At 40.2% G+C, this 13,210-nt stretch overlaps 1 protein-coding gene across 9 annotated transcripts in view; it reads left to right on the top strand.

Moving 5' to 3' along the window:
• Positions 1 to 13,210, top strand: part of HYDIN (HYDIN axonemal central pair apparatus protein) — a 427,212-nt gene that overhangs the window by 193,522 nt on the left and 220,480 nt on the right. The window lies entirely within an intron of this gene.

Here is a 13,210-nt window from a genome sequence, read left to right as displayed (position 1 = left end):
AGTCTTATATTTTTTCTAATTTTTATAATTATTTTGCTCCTTTTTAAACACCTTCATTAGAACTAACATACTTTCAACATCTTAGCTTAGTAGTGCATTCAGTTTATAAATATTTTCTTTGTGGAACACACATTACACACACACACACACACACACACACAATGTACGTGAATCTACACACATTTTTATTTGCAATAATTCTGTTATTGTTATAAATATGAGACTACCATGATCTTCTTTTTAATATGTGAATTAAATATGGGTATATAGTTTAATGTGTAGCATTTTTGCTTTTATAGCTTTATAGCAAAACTTTTAATTATATTGAAGTTGGAGCACATGGTGTGTATGATACATGTTCTGAATTTGATTTTGGAGAAACACAGCATATGATTGGTTTTTATAAATATTCTACATGACCATAATAGAATATATATTCTCCCATTATTTAGTGCAACAGACTAGTCATCTGTATGTTTGTGTTAAATCAATCTTATTAATTATATTGTTCAAACTTCTACAGCCTAATTACTTCTTGGTATATCATTCCTTTTTTCATAATGCATTATTTATTTTAATCCCGCTTTGCAGTTTCTGACTTGGATTCTATTTTGCCTGGTATTGCCACATCGGCTTTTTTTTTTTTTTTTTCTCCCGATTGCCACCAACTTGGTATATCTTTTCATTCCTTTAATTTCAATTTTTTTGTAATCGGTTCAGATGAATCTATTTTAAATAGCATAGGATGGATTTTTCAAAGCTCATGACAGAGTCTATCTTTTCATAAGCAAGTGTCTTGGCTTCCTGTTGCTGTTGTGACGAGTTTCCTCACTAAGTTCTGACGGGGAGCAGTGGGAAGTGTGTCTAGAAGGCTGCACGCCTTCCTAGGACTCCAGGACGAGCCTGTTTCCCTGCCTTCCCAGCTGCAGGAGGTCACCTGCATCCCTTCCCGTGGCCATTTTCCCTCTGCTCAGAGCCAGCAGCGTCTTCTCGCTCTCTGACCTCGACTTTCATCTGCACCTCTTTCGTCTCTCTCTGACTCACTCTCCTGCCTCCCTCTTAAAAGGACCTTGGTGACTCCACTGGGCCCAGGCCCATGATCCAGGGCAACCTCTTTTTTTTTTTTTTTTTTGAGCCCAAAAATAGTCTTTCATTTATTGCCAATTGATTTTTTTGGATGTTGATAGACCTTTATTTTATTCATTTATTTATATGCAGTGCTAAGAATCAAACCCACTGCCCCACACATGCTAGGCAAGCGCTCTACCACTGAGCCACAACCTCAGGCCCTGCCACTTGATTTTTGACAAAGGTACCAAGAAAATTCGATGGGGAGAGAGTAATCTTTTCAATCAATGGTAATGAGATAATTGGATACTCACATGTAAAAGTTGGACTCCTACCTCACACTTTATACAGAATAACTCAAAATGGATCACAGACCTAAATGTAAGAGTCAAAACTAAAAATCTCTTAGAAGAAAATATAGGAGAAAGTCTATATGACCATTGGTTAGGCAAAGCCTTATGACACCGTAAGTACAAACCACAGAAGAAAACTCATTTGTCTGGGTGCAGCGGCATAGGCCTGGAATCGCAGCAGTTCGGGAGGCTGAGGCAGGAGGATCACGAGTTCAAAGCCAGCCTCAGAAACTTAGCAAGGTCCTAGCAACTCAGTGAGACCCTGTCTCTAAGTAAAATACAAAAAAAAAAACCGGGCTGGTGATGTGGCTCAGTGGGTAAGTGCCCCTGAGTTCAATCCCTGATACCAAAAAAACAAAACAAAACAAAACAAATCTAGGCAACTTAAAGAGAACCAGTCTCAAAATAAAAAAGGGCTGGGGATGTGGCTCAGTAATTAATCTCCCCTAGGTTCAATCCCTGGTACAAAAAAAAAAAAAAAACAAAAAAACTTTTACAGCCAGGTGTGCTGCACACACCTGTAAACCCAGTTAATTGGGAGGCCAATGCAGTAGGATTGAAAGTTCAAGGCTAGCCTGGGCACTTGGTGAGGCAAGATCCTATCTCGAAATAAAACATTGTTTAAAAAGGCCTGGGGATGTAGCTCAGTGGTAGAGAGCGCCCCCTGGGCAATCCCCAGTGCTGCAAGCAAAACAAAACAACAACTTTCACAACTCAACAAAACAATTTAAATGGGTAAGTGTCACACCTGTAATCCCATAATCCCAGCTGTTCAAGAGGTTGAGGCAGGAAGATGGCAAGTTTGAGGTCAGCCTGGGCAAGTTGGAAAGATCCTATCTCAAAATTATATTAAAAAAAAAAAAAAGACTGGGATGTAGATCTGTACATCTGGTAGGCCCCAAGTCTAAAACCTAGTATGAAAAAAACAAAAAACAAAAAACAAGGCAGGTGCTGTGGCCCTTGCCTGTAATCCCAGCAGGACAGGCACAAGGATCCAAAGTCTGAGGCCTGCCTCAGGAACTTAGTGATACCTGCCTCAAAATTAAAAAAAGAAAAAGACCTGAATGGATATTTTTTCCAAAAAGAGATAAGTGGCCAGTCGAGTACATGAACAGATGTTCAACATCATTAGTTATAAGGAAAAGGAAAACCAAACGCATAAGATTCTACTTCAAAAAAAAAAAAAAAAAAGATTCTACCTGACTTTTAGGCACCTAATGTATCCCTAGGGGGACACTGAGAACTGTCCGTACATAATCTTCTTGAATCCTTAAGGCCCCCAGGATTTCATAGCATCATCACTATTCAAATGTTAAAAGGATGAGAGCCTGACATTGTGGCACACACCTGTGATCCCAGTGACTCGAGGCTGAGGAAGGAGGATCCCACGTTTGAGACCAGACTCAGTAATTTAGCAAGAACCTAAGCAATTTAACAAGACCCCGTCTCAAAATTAAAAAAATAAAAAGGACTGGGGATATGGCTCAGTGGCCCCTAGGTTCAATCCCCAGTCCAATAAATAAATAAATAAATAGTTAAAGACAGAGAAATTGCGGCTGACAGAATCAGGCAACCCCTCACTACACCCACTCACCTGTCCATGACAGGAATAGTTGATTTTCAGGTAGTAAGGAAAACCCAAGTATCTCTGCAAAGAGAGGTGAGTGAAATATGCAGAGCCAAGTGGAACACAGGTTCAGGACCCCTCTGGTTCAATTGATCCTGGATCCCTCACCTCGCGCCAGTCGATGGGTGAGTCCACCAACATGTTGAACACATTGCGCACTGTGTCTACCGGCTCTTGATGGAGGAAGCGATCACTCTCTAAGTTCTCGCCCACCCTCTGGAACTTGTTCAAGGCAACCTGCCAAGTGCACTCCTGGAAATTGTGGATGAGTGCCCACAGCTTCCACGGCCACGGTAGCACCGCGAGCAGTGCCCACAGCACCCTCAGGACTCGGACTCTTAGCCACACAGGGCTGGCAGGGGACATGGCTGGGTAGCGCACAAAGTAGCTAGAACCTGGAGAACGCGGGGATCAACACCGGCGTGCAAGACAGCACTTTGGGATTGACCTCGATGATCCCGCCCTGCTACTGCTCCTGCACTTCGTTTCAATCCTACACCTGGCTCGGACCCTGCTCTTACGCCCAGTCTCACATCTGCTCTTCCTCCTGGCTCCGCCCCTGCGCTTGCTCCTGGCTCCGCCCCTGCTCTTGCTCCGGTCTCCGTCCCGGCCCAGGGCAACCTCTTCATCTCAAGATCATTAATCGTGTCTGAAAATCCTGCTGATGTGTGAGGCACCGCGTTCACAGCATCAGGGATTAAGACGTAGTTTGGGGAGGGCCATCAATCAAACTATCACATCAAAATTTAGCTTTCTAACCCTATTGTGGTTATGGTGTGTGTTGGGTTATTTCTACCTTATTTTATATTTCCTGTATACTGTTTCTCTCCCTCGTTTTTTCTTATTTCTCTACTTCCTGGTTTTTTTGTTTGTTTGTTTTGTTTTTGTTTTTGTTTTCTTTTCTTTTATATCTAAGACAGGGTCCCAGTTGCCAGGGTCAAACTCATGGCCTCAAGCGATCCTTCTGCCTCAGCCTCCTGAGCAGCTGGGACTACAGGCATGTGCCACCACACCTGGCTTGGTTTGTTTGTTGCTAACTCATATATCCTCCTACGTTCTTTGATGAAGGACTCCTAGTTGATGAGACTCCCCTTTTATCTTTCAGTCCAGCCAAATATAAGATCCCATTTGACAGGTTGTTTTTGCCTTTCAATTTTCAATTGTTGCAGATAAATATCCCGCTGTTACTTGATTGTTGTTCCTACATGGGTAACTTGTCTTTTCTCACTAGTTGCTTTTAAGATGTGTTTTTATCCTTCATTTTCTTAGATTTCTCTTCAATGTGTCAGAGGATGTGAGTCTTAAATTCTGGAAAGTGTTTTAGCCATTATCTCTTCAAATGTTTCCTCTTTGCCAATTTTCCTGTTCCGTACTTTGGTCTAACTTCTACATATGACAGGAAACATTTGACCCTTAACTTTCCAAGTCTGGCTTATTTCACTTAGCATAATATTCTCCAGTTCTACCCATTTACCTGCAGATGCCATAATTTCATTCTTCTTTATGACTGAGTAAAGCTCCATTGTGTATATGGACCACGTTTTCTTTATCCATTGTTCTGCTGACAGACACCAAGGCTGGTTCCATAACCTGGCCATTGCGAGCTGCACTTCTGTAAACATTGCTGTGGCTGTATTACCATAGTAGTCTGATTTTAGATCTTTTGGATAAATACCAAGGAGTGGGATAGTTGGGTCATATGGTGGTTTTATTCCTATTCTGAGGAATCTCCATACTGCTTTTCAGAGTGGTTGTACTAATTTGCAGTCCCACAAACAGTATATGAGTTTTCCCCACATCTTCCCCAACATTTATTTATTGTGATTTGTGTTCTTGATAATTGCCACTCAGGCTGGAGGGGGATTTTGATTCTTAGCTGTCATTGTTTCACCATCTTTGTTTTATGTATATCATCCAATTCTGCATCCTTTCAAGGATCTCAGATGCACTTTCTGATCGACGTCAGTTTGAGCTATTGATTGCTCAAGAATAAATCTCATGACCTGGTTGTCTGTTTTTCTGAGCATTTGGAATTTTAAATGATAAATCAGTCTGGCCTAGAGTATGGTTTTTCTCTCATCCTCCATGCCTACAGCTCCCTTTCTAGAACTTTAATGTTTGGCTTCACCCTAGACAACTCAGTAGTCCAAAATCAAGTCTTCAACCTCCTTGCTCATGGGGATTTTGGGGAATCAGATTTGGTCATTGGACAGCCCAGGCTTAGCCTGTGGTCTGTCTACATGACAGTCACTATCTCACGACCACCACGTCCACCTCCCTGGCATGAGTGTGTGTGTCGGAACATTCCGTCTTCCGCCAGTCTTCTTGCACACACAGGAAAGTTGCCATGGCTAGGGACTGGCCCTCATGCATTGCTTCCAGCAGGATCTTTTTTTTAATTAATTTTTTATTCTAATTTATTGTACATAACAGTAGAATGCAGTTATACATTTTGATAGATCATACATAAATGGAGTGTAATCTCTCAAGAGTCTTTTTGGTTTCTATTTTTATTCCTCAAAACACTTCCACTGATTTAAGAAGCTGGAGCCTCCTAGGTGGTGGCTTCAGTCAGTCCTCTCTCCTTGTCCCCGTTTTCCTCGTAGGCCATGTGACGCTTGTCTTGTTTTTGAATATAACCGTGCCTCGCTCTTCATTTTTCCCAAAATTCATCTTAATTTTCTCTGTGTTAGAAAAACATGTTTTAAAGTTTAAGCTTATTGACTTGCAGTCTTCTTAACTACTTTTATAGTCTTTTACGTGTTAATATACAGGCTCTTACAGAAGGAGGGTGTCATGTGTTTTCAACTGAAATAAGGGCTGAGTTCTTTTATCTTTGCCTTCGTTGTGAAAAATCTGTAAAAGAAAGAGGAATAAGGAAATAAGAATAAAATTCCACTGTGTCCTGATGGGTATATTCTGTCACATAAAATTCATGGCCATTCCAAAATGGTTTAGGCTCTTCCTGAGCCATCCCAAAGTGACCCATTTAGTGACAAGAGAATGCCAGTGGCAATAACATCAAGAGGCTTCCAGAAGCAAAGGTTTGTGCTTGACGAGGAACTGAGAGCCTCTCTCCCCACCTGAGACCTCTTTCACTTTGGGAGAGCTGAATATGAAACCCAGAAGGTAGAGTCTAGCAGGTCACCTTGATTATAAACTATACAGAGAAGGAAAGCTATTGACTGAAGGTCAGTTAACATGATGGGTCAGCATCTTCCCTGAATCTAGAATGACAGCTCTACCGGTCGAATATGATTAGTTTGAGTATAAGCTAAAGCCAAAATGAAAAGAGGGGGATTGGTTTGATTATCACAAGGGTGCTGTCCAAAAATCCAAAAGTATCTTGGTTTCTTGCATGCTTTGCAAGCCTGTCCATCTTTATTCTGTCTCTGATCTTAATTTGTTTTAGGATATTGGTTTTTTTCTAATTATTATTCAAGCATACAGCTAATACCTATCAATACAGAAGGAGTTTAAGGTAAAACCTCCTTCCTATGGGTCAAATATGTCTTTTTCTTCAAATCTCATCTTCCTTTTTCCGTAAAATCATGTGTCTCCTTCCCCATAACCAGCACCATCATCAGCCCAGCTCATGTCACTTTCAAGAGTCACTGTCATTGTTAACTCCAGCATATACTCTGCCTGTTCTGTGCATGAATGATAATAGTCATAATTCAACATTAAACCAGTAGAAAACAAAATAACCACTTTTATATAACGAACAAAAACAAGGAATGCATTGAAGTAGCATGGTGCAGAGGTTCTTAATGGTATGAAATCCCTAACATATACCCATCAAGATTCCATGCTGTTCCCCAAGGATAAAAATCACAGTCTTCCTCAGTTCCATTTCCTCTTCTCTGTCACAATAGAACTTTCCATACGATGGCACTTAGAGTGTTTCTTTTCTTTCATTTCTTAAAGTGTAAGTTGCAATGAAATTTTTGTGGACAACATTAAGTTTCATGCTTTGGAAGGGAAAAAAACTCTCTTAGATGTTAGGACCTTAGACTGGGATGATCTGGGAGGAAAGGGTGACGTCATCTGAGGGAAGACAGGGTCCAGGAGTTGTTCGTGTGAGCGTGAGACAGGGTGCTGTTCTGCCAAGAGTACAGGTGCTGCATTCCAACAGTCCTGGGGTCAGGTTCTAATCCTGCGTGTACTAACTCCAGGCAAGTTACTTAACCTTTTGGGGCCTTTGATTCCTTCTCTTTAAATCTAGAAGATTAAACATGATAACATATGTAGGAAGTGCCTGTTGAAAACTAAGCATTCGATAAGTTTGAATTATTAATGTTAACAAATGAAAACAACCAGGTCAAAGGGCTTGTGGGCAGGCATAACTATTTGTGGAAATGTCTCTGAAGGAAAAGAAATGAGGGACACTGAGAAGGGACCTAAGATCCCGAACTAACTGATCCATATGGGGCCCAAATGGGCTCTCTGATGCTCTCTTTTTCACCCTTCCCTTGTTTCCCTAAATTTTCGGCAGTGAAGCCATTTTATAAAATACAAAAAAAAAAAAAAATTGTGTTGATGAATGTCTGTGTGTCCTTTCATATGAAAGAAAATAGGTTTTTAGGTTCATTGTCTTTTCGATTATCTTCTTGGTGCTTATTTGCTTGTACAGATGCCCCCAGCACTGTACATCATGTCCACGTGCTCAGGGGCTGTCCTATTTCCCTTTATTTGACAATTTTGTGCCTTGTGTTTGATCTGACACCTCTCACTACATCTGAGAAGGCAGTGATTTTCGGAAAGAACATTTTGGTCTTTATTTGGGGGTGGTAACCTAGTAATCTAAAATGATTATTGCTATGTACTATTTGAGAGCAATGTGAATTACATATACCTGCTTTCCTGGCACAAAGTCATTTGGCTTTATAGTTCCTGCATAGTTTTCTCCTTACATAGGAAAATCAAGAGGTAGATCATGTCTGACCAGCAGGGACTCTCAGCATATCAGTGACCAACCCTTGCTACTCAATCTCTCGTTTCAAACTCTTTCCTTCTGGGAACAATGGGAAACTGGGGCTAAATGTGAAAATTGTGAGTCTGAGGGAATCAGTGAGCATCCAGTCTAGTGACAAGTCAAGAGGAAAAAGAAACCAGAAGTCTGCTCAGCATTTGGGACAACTTTCCCTGTATGACTCTAGAAAAGGTTACAAAGTTGAAAAGAGCTTCCAAAACACTTAAAGATCTAGGGAGTTTTTTTTTTGTTTTTGTTTTTGTTTTTTTTATGTGAAGAAAATGTGTGATTTTTTTAAAAAGGTGAAGAAATCCAGAGGAGGATGTGGAGTACAACTCCCAGACTTTAAGTCAGGATTCCAGAAAGCCACACACTAGGAAAAGAGGTAAAGTAGAATAGACCTTCAATTCAAATCATTTCAGTCTCTGCCCAGATGCAGGAAATCCAGCACGGCCAGTTCCCTCACAGCTTTCCCAGAAGCAAACATATATCAGCACTGGAGGAGGAAAACACTCTGGGCCTGAAGGTATCTCTAGAATATGTACATATGGTGTCCAGCAGTGAACCCAGCAAACACAAATCAATAACTAAAATTCACCACATAAATAGAGTGAAGGAAAAGAGTCACATGATCATCTCAATAGATACAGAAAAAAAAATCTTTGGCAAAATATAGTACCCATTAATGTTAAAAACACAGGAGAAACTAGGGATAGAAGGAAATTACCTCAACATTGTAAACCCTATATACAACAAACCCAAGACCAACATCACACTGAACAAAGGAAAGCTGAAAGCATTTCCTCTAGAAATGTTCCCCCTCTTACTACTCCTATTCAACATAGTTCTTAAAACTCTAACCAGAATAACTGGGCAAGAAAAAGAAATTAAAGGGTTACCAATAGGGAAAAAAAGTCAAATTATCTGTTTGCTGATTACACGATCCCATTTCTAGATGATCCAAAAACTCTACCAGAAGATTTCTAGAGCTGATATTAAAAATTTAGGAAAGCAGCAGGAGACAAGATCATCAAACATAAATCAATTGCTTTCCTATACTCAGGAAATCTATCCCAGTCATAATAACCTCAAAAAATTTGCTTGGAATGAATCTAACCAAGGAGGTAAAAGACAACTACAATGAAAACTATAGAATACTGAAGAAAGAAATTGAAGAAATCCTTATGAGATGGAAAGACCTCCCATGTTCTTGCAAAGGCAGAATTAATATTATCAAAAATGCCATACTACCCAAAGTGTTATACGTATTCAACATAATCTCCATCGAAATACCATGATGTTCTGTACAGAACTAGAAAAATAACAGTCCTACAATCTATTTGAAAGAATGAAAGATACAGAATATTGAAAGCAATAAAGAGCAAGAAGAGTAATACCAATGACATCACAATACCTGATCTCAAACTATACTACAGAACTACAGTAACAAAAATAATGTGGTACTGACATCAAAACAGACATGAAGAACAGTGAGAGAGAGTAGAAGACACAGAGATAAATCCACATAGACAGACCGCCCAGTGAGAGCCTCTTGACGCAGAGCCAGCCACAAGTCCCCAAGCCAGTGGAGACATCCGATACACAAGCGGCTTCTGGGACCAGGGCTGGGCAGCCAGAGACCTCTCCAGGCAGCATTGTCCCCCTCCAGCTGCAGGCTTTTTCCATGGGGCGATCCAAGATGGTGGACTAGAGGGTGACTGCATCTCCAGTCGCCCCAGAACTCAGGATTCAAGAAGGGGAGGCATTGAGAGACTCAGACTAAGATGGAACCATGGGGTGAGTCTCCCCCACCCAGCGAAGCTCAGCTGGGTGGCAGGCCAGGATTCGAGTGGCTTATTAGAGTAGGACAGGGCAGATAACATCTCCCCCAGGCAGCTCTGTGCAGTCTGGCAGTGGGCTCCGCCCACAGGGACAGATCCTCCAGCCTCTCGGAACAGGCCCCCCAGTGAGAGCCCTTCTGCACAGAAGCAGCTCGGCCAGCTCCGGCCCGCCCTGGACCGCCCCGCTGCCAGCTCCAGCCCGCCCGCAGGTTGCTTCAGTGACCAGCACAGGGCGCCAGGGATTTCCCCAAGCAGCCCAGCCCCCCTCCGGCGGGAAGCGCCTCTCTAGGCTAGCTTCTTGGGGCAAATCGCCCAGTGAGAGCCTGTCTACACAGAGCCAGCCACAAGTCCCCAAGCCAGTGGAGACCTCCAACCTACAACCAGCCTCTGGAACCAGGGCTGTGCAACAAGAGACCTCTCCAGGTCTCTCTCCCTGGAACCAGTAGCAGGCTAGGGGCAGCGTTCTTCGGAAGCACTGCATTAACAAATTAATCCAAGACTTCTGGCTACTGAAGGCTGGTAAGTGATATACTGGAAATCTACAGGGTCACTATAAGCCAATAGAGGAAATCTACAATATCACAGAGTCCCATTGACATCTGACCAATATGAGAAAACAAGGGAAGAAAATGTCCGAAACAAACCTAGATACTGTATCAATAAAACCCAATGACAGCACAGCAGAAGAAATGTCCGAAAGGGAGTTCAGAATATACATAATTAAAACAATCAGGGAAGCAAACGAGGAGATGAAAGAACAAATGCAGACATTAAATGAACGCACTAATCAACAGTTAAAAGAGCAAATAATGGAAGCAAAAGAGCATTTCAATAAAGACTTAGAGATACTGAAAAAAAAAAACAAACGGAAATCCTTGAAATGAAGGAAACAATAAACCAAGTTAAAAAGGCCATAGAAAGCATAAACAATAGGATAGATCACCTGGAAGACAGAACCTCTGATATTGAAGACAAAATATTTAATCTTGAAAACAAGGTTGACCAAACAGAGAAGATGGTAAGAAATCATGAACAGAATCTACAAGAATTATGGGATATCATGAAGAGGCCAAATTTAAGAATAATTGGGATGGAGGAAGGCTTAGAGAAACAAACCAAAGGAATGAACAATCTATTCAATGAAATAATATCAGAAAATTTCCCAAATCTCAAGAATGAAATGGAAAACCAAGTACAAGAGGCTTATAGGACTCCAAATATGCAAAATTACAACAGACCTACACCAAGGCACATTATTATGAGAATACCTAACATTCAAAATAAAGACAGAATTTTAAAGGCCGCAAGAGAAAAGAATCAGATTACATTCAGGGGGAAACCAATAAGAATATCAGCAGACTTTTCAGTCTAGACCATAAAAGCTATAAGAGCCTGGAACAACATTTACCAAGCCCTGAAAGAAAATGGATGCCAACCAAGAATTTTATACCCAGCAAAACTTACTTTCAGATTTGATGATGAGATAAAATCCCTCCACGATAAACAAAAGCTAAAGGAATTTACTAAAAGAAAGCTGGCATTACAGAACATTCTCAGCAAAATATTCCATGAGGAAGAGATGAAAAACAACAATGTAAATCAGCAACGGGAGGAACTAGCCTAAAGGAGTAGCCAAATAAAGGAGAAACCAAATCATGTCAAAAAACAAAAATGAGTCCAATGACTAGGAATACAAATCATATCACAATAATAACTGTGAATGTTAATGGCCTGAACTCATCAATCAAAAGACATAGACTGGCAGATTGGATTAAAAAGAAAAATCCAACAATATGCTGCCTGCAAGAGACCCATCTCATAGAAAGAGATACCCATAGACTAAAGGTGAAAGGATGGGAAAAAACATATCATGCACACGGACACAACAAAAAAGCTGGAGTATCCATCCTCATTTCAGATAATGTGGACTTTAAGCCAAAACTAGTCAGAAGGAATAAACAAGGACATTACATACTGCTTAAGGGAAGCATAAATCAGCAAGACATAACAATCATAAATATCTATGCCCCGAACATTGGCTCATCCATGTACGTCAAACAAATCCTTCTCAATTCCAGAAATCAAATAGACCACAACACAATAATACTAGGTGATTTTAACACACTCTCTCACCACTGGATAGATCCTCCAAACAAAAATTAAATAAAGAAAACATAGATCTCAACAACACAATCAACAATTTAGACTTAACCGACTTATATAGAATATACCATCCAACAAAGAACGAATACACTTTCTTCTCAGCAGCACATGGATCCTTCTCTAAAATAGACCATGTTTTATGCCACAAAGCTACTGTTAGCAAATACAAGAGGATAGAGATACTACCTTGTACTCTATCAGATCATAATGGACTGAAATTAGAAATAAATGACAGAATAAAAAACAGAAACTTCTCCAATACTTGGAGATTAAATAATACACTATTATATGATGAATGGATAACAGAAGACATCAGGAGGGAAATTAAAAAATTCTTAGAAGTAAATGAGAACAAAGACACATCATTTCAAAATCTCTGGGACACTATGAAAGCAGTACTGAGAGGAAGATTTATTTCATGAGGCGCATTCAACAAAAGAAGTACAAATCAACAAATAAACGGCTTAACACTACAGCTCAAAGCCCTAGAAAAAGAAGAGCAGACCAACACCAAAAGTAGTAGAAGACAGGAAATAGTTAAAATCAGAGCTGAAATCAACAAAATTGAAACAAAAGAAACAATCGGAAAAATTAACAAAATAAAGAGTTGATTCTTTGAAAAAATAAACAAAATTGATAAACCCTTAGCCACACTAACAAAGAGAAAGAGGGAGAAAACTCAAATTACTAAAATTTGGAATGAACAAGGAAATATCACAACAGACACGAATGAAATACAAAACATAATTAGAAGCTATTTTGAAAATCTATACTCCAACAAAACAGAAAACCTCGAAGACATCAACAAGTTTCTACAGACATATGAATTACCTAAACTGAACGAGGAAGACATACACGACTTAAATAAATCAATTTCAAGCAATGAAATAGAAGAGGTCATCAAAAGCCTACCAGCAAAGAAAAGTCCAGGGCCAGATGGGTTCTCAGCCGAGTTCTACCAAACCTTTAAAGAAGAGCTCATTCCAATACTTCTCAAAGTATTCCATAAAATAGAGAGAAGGGAACCCTCCCAAACTCATTCTATGAAGCCAATATCACCCTGATACCTAAACCAGACAGAGATACATCGAGGAAAGAAAATTTCAGACCAATATCCTTAATGAACATCGACGCAAAAATTCTCAAAAAAATTTTAGCAAATCGCATACAAAAATATATTAAAAAG

This window comes from Sciurus vulgaris, assembly GCF_902686455.1.
Source record: "Sciurus vulgaris genome assembly, chromosome: 17".
Classification (NCBI taxonomy): domain Eukaryota; kingdom Metazoa; phylum Chordata; class Mammalia; order Rodentia; family Sciuridae; genus Sciurus; species Sciurus vulgaris.
This window is presented reverse-complemented; position numbering and strand designations above follow the sequence as displayed.